Source organism: Penaeus monodon, unplaced genomic scaffold, assembly GCF_015228065.2.
Source record: "Penaeus monodon isolate SGIC_2016 unplaced genomic scaffold, NSTDA_Pmon_1 PmonScaffold_210, whole genome shotgun sequence".
Taxonomy (NCBI): Eukaryota; Metazoa; Arthropoda; class Malacostraca; order Decapoda; family Penaeidae; genus Penaeus; species Penaeus monodon.
The window spans coordinates 50,451-55,472 of NW_023650812.1; positions in this window are offsets into that span (position 1 = coordinate 50,451).

Here is a 5,022-nt window from a genome sequence, read left to right on the forward strand (position 1 = left end):
CAACATCATCGGGAAAGTCAAGGTCTGAGACCTTGATATTGCCTAGTATTGCTCCACACTGACTTTAGCTAGTAGCTCTACCATTATCCAGTCCATACAGATGTTGAAAAGTGTCATGACAGAAGTTCGACAAACCCCCACCACACTTTATAGCACTTTCAGTACTATTAGGCTTGTTATTAGGCCAAATAGCAAGCCAAGACCAAACTCACGACGGCGTTCCACAATTACTCGAAGTGCTAGTATACGGTCTATTGTGGACTTACCAGGAGTAAATCCAGACTGCTCCGATATCTGATGCCTCAGTAGGAGGTTGCGGATCCGTTTCAGAAGAATGTGGGGGAGAACTTTGCCTGGTATACCGAACAGTGTAATGCCACGTAGTTGCTACAATCCCAACGATCCTCTTTCCCCTTCCAGAGAGGGATGACCACGCCCCTCAGTAGGGCAGGAGGAATGGTACCAGACTGCCAGGTGGCAGTCAGGACGTATGCAAGCCACGAGCCATAGCATTTCTGCAGGGATATCACATATGCCTGCAGCATAGGACGTTCCTCGCTGTTTGGTGGGTCCGGCTTGCATCCAAGCTAACTGTTGGAGAGTCTACCTGGTAGATTATCATGATTATAATTATTATCATTATTATTACTTGTATTGTCGTATTACTACAAAAAAGATATACCTGTGATAATAACAATAAATAATGATGATAATAACAATAAATAATGATAATAATAATAATAAAGTAATTATGATTTTGTTATTGCTATCATTATTATCAATTATCATTATTATCATCATTATTATTAGTAGGAGAAGTATAATTGCAAAGAATATATTATATTTGTCATAATTGCAATAACAACGATAAAAGTAAAATGATGATAATAATAATTATCCTAATATCTTCATATTACTATAATCTTTGTTATTATTGTTACTATTATTTCAATTGTTGTTATTATAATTGCTAATATATATATATATAATATATATATATATATATATATATATATATATATACATGGCGGCAAATATTACGATAATAATGATGATAATAATTCCAATAATTCCAATAATGATGATAATAATGATGAGAATGATGATGACAATAATAATAATAATAATATAATGATAATAATAATGATAATAATGATGAATAGCAATAATAATGTACATTTATAATAAAAAAGAAGAAACAAAAGTGGCGAAATCTTGCGAAATATAGCCTTTCAGAGTCTAGGCAAAATACCCTTTTTTTCGATTTCTATCATGATTTTCGTAAACATTAGGCTATTAATAAACATTAGATTAATCATGATTATTATTAGAACTTTGATAAAATTGCCATTATAATCATAATTTTGATAATAATGGAATACTTGCAATAATGATGATAATGATAATACAATAGTAGTAGTAATAATAATGATAATAATAATAATAATAATAATAATATTATTATCATTATTATTGTTATTATTATTATTATTATTATTATTATTATTTTTTTTATAATTAATAATATCATTATTGTTATCATTATTATTGTTGTTGTTGTTGTTGTTGTTGTTGTTGTTGTTGTTGCTGTTGTTGTTGTTATTATTATTATTATTGTTATTTTTATTATTATTACTGTTATTGTTTAGTATTATTACAAAAATATATTATAACTGTAATTATAATGATAATGATAATAATGATAATAATAATAAAAATAATAATAATAATAATAATAATAATGATAATATTTATTATAATGTATCATTATTATTACCAGTAGTAGTAGTATAATTGTGAAGAAATATATTATGACCAATAATTGCAATAATAATGATAAAAACTAAAATAATGATAATAATAATGGTTATAACATTGTTATTATTTTTATTATTTTATAATTGATTTTGGGGAGTATATTTCCTAAAAAAATATGAGGAAATAATTACAACAATAATGATGATAATGATGATAATAATAACAATAATTGCAATAATGATGATAATAATGATAATAATGATGAGAATGATGATGATAGTAATAAAAATGATAATAATAGTGATAATAATGATGATAATAGTAATAACAGTGTCCATTTATAATGAAAAGAAACAAACAACAAAAATCCCAGTCGAAAAGTGGCTAAATATTGCGAAATTAGCCTATTAAGAGTCTATGCAAAAATACACTTTTTTCATTTCAATCGTGATTTCCGTAATATTTAAGCTAACAAAAACAGTAATAAACACCATTAGATTAATCATGATTTTTTTTATAAAATTGCTATTATAATGATGATTTTGATAATAATGGAAATAATTGCAATAACGATGATAATAATGAGAAGAACAATAATGATAATAATAAAATAATAATAATAATAATAATAATAGTAATAATAATAATAATGATAATATAAATAATGATAATAATAATAATAATAATAATGATAATAATAATATAATAATAATAATAATAGTAGTAATAATAATAATATTATTATTATTAATATTATTATTATGTATTATTTAACATTATTATTATCATAATTAGTTTTAATTAGTATTAGTATCAATAGTATCATTAATACCATTGCCTCAAACTTCAATCACCCTAGGTCGCTGGTAGTGACTCGATGATTGATTTTAATTAGCAGGGCTAAGGAAACTTTTGCATTAAAAGATTAATAATAATAATAACAATAAAAATTATAATAACAGTAATGATAATAAAAATTATAATAAAGCGCTCACGTGTTTGAACTGCATGCTGATTTACATAATTTTAGGTAAATCAACGTAGATACGGTAGTGGGTGTCTATCATAGATGCGATGGTGGGTTGGGAACCACCAACAATGGCTAAACAACTACTCCCCTGGGGAGGGATCACTGCCCCAGCATAAAGACTTAGTCGGCTACATGATGTCCACAGGCCGCTAATGGTTCGTCAAACACGTGCCCGCGGGGACCTGGACATGCCAATTGGGTTAGTGTGGGATAACCAGCTGCTTGGCAGTGGGGCAAAAATGCATCCTGCCTCTCAAGTAAGAGTAGGAGGTTGGTGATAAAGCGTCGCCCATCACACGGATAAACCCCCAAAGGCAGAACTGAGTCAAAATCCGCCAGGTCACTAGGACGGGATAGCTCCCACTCCTGGCTCAAACGGTTCAACCATTTTTGTACTAACAATCAAAAGAAAATAAGACAAATGGACAAGGGAAGAGTATAATGAGGTAATGTATTACTCAAATCATGATTGAAAAAAAATATATATATATATTTTGGTGTAAACTCTGAAAAAGGTATATTTCGCAAGATTTTGCCACATTTCCGAATTTTGGGATTTTTTCCCCTTCTTTACCATAAATGGACACTATTATTATTATTATCGTCTTTATTATAATAATCATTATTATCTCATTGTTCTTATCATTATCATCATTATTGCAAATTATCATCATTATTATTGTAATCATTGCCGCCATATATATATTTTTGGTAATTATACTCATAATAACAGCAATTATAATAATGATAACAATAATAACGATATTATAATCATTATTATTAGGATCATTTTACTTTTTATCGTTATTCTTGCAATTATTACAGATATACTTCTTTAATATTATACAACTACTAGTAATAATGATAATAATAATGATAATAATAATAATAATAATAATAATAATAAAATAACTTACTATAATTACTATTATGATTGTTGTTATTATTATTATCATTATTATTATCATCATCATTATTATTATTATCATTATTGTTATTATTATTATTATTGTTAATATTGTTATCATTATAATCATTATTAGTATTATTGCTAGCATTACTGCAAAAAATTATTATAACTTTGATAACAACAATAATGATGATAATAATGATAATCATAATAGTAAGTGTAATAGTTATTGTTATTATTATTATTATTATTATTATCATTATTATTCATTATTGCAATTATTCCCATTATTATCAAAATTTAATCAAAATTCTCATAATTGATGTTTATCATTGTTCATTATTATCATTATTAGCCTAATAATTATGCAAATTATGATTAAAATCGAAAAAAATGGCATTTCGGGGTTGAATTTGAAAACGCTATATTTCGCAAGACTTTGCGACTTTTTATGATTTTAGCAATTTTTTGCTTTTTCCTTTTTATTATAGATGGATTATTGTTATAATCATTATCATTATTATTATCATTATAATAATCATTCCCATCATTATCATCATTATTATCATTATTGCATTATTGAAAATATTATCATCATTATCATCATTATTATTGTAATAATTGCCGCTATATATATATATATATATATAATATATATATTATATATATATATATATATATATATATATATATATATATATATTAGGCATTATACTCCTAAAATCAATTCATAAAATCAATAATAATATAATAATAATAATAATAATAATGATAGTAATAATAACGATATTATAATCATTATTATCATTTTACATTTCGCCGTTATTATTGCAATTATTACATGTATAATATATTTCCTTATAATTTTACTACAGCTAAAAAATAATAATAATGATAATGATAACAATAACAATATAATTACTATAAAGATTATTATTATGATTATTAACATTTTTGTTATTATCACAAATATTATATATTTTTTGTAGTAATACTAACAATAAAAGTAATAATAATGATAATAATAACAACAATAATAATAATGATAATAGTAATAGTAATATAATAATAATAATAATAATATGATTATCATTATTATTATCAATATTTGTTGTTGTTGCTGTTATTATCATTATAAATAGCAATTTTATGAAAAATATCACAATTGTCATGATTACTAGAATGGTGTTTATTATTATCATTATTAGAATATGAATACGCAAATAGTGATTGAAGTAAAAAGTGCATTAAGGCATAGACTCTGAAAAGGCTATATTTCGCAAGATTTTTTCACTCTTTCGAATTTTGGGATTTTTTTCCTTTT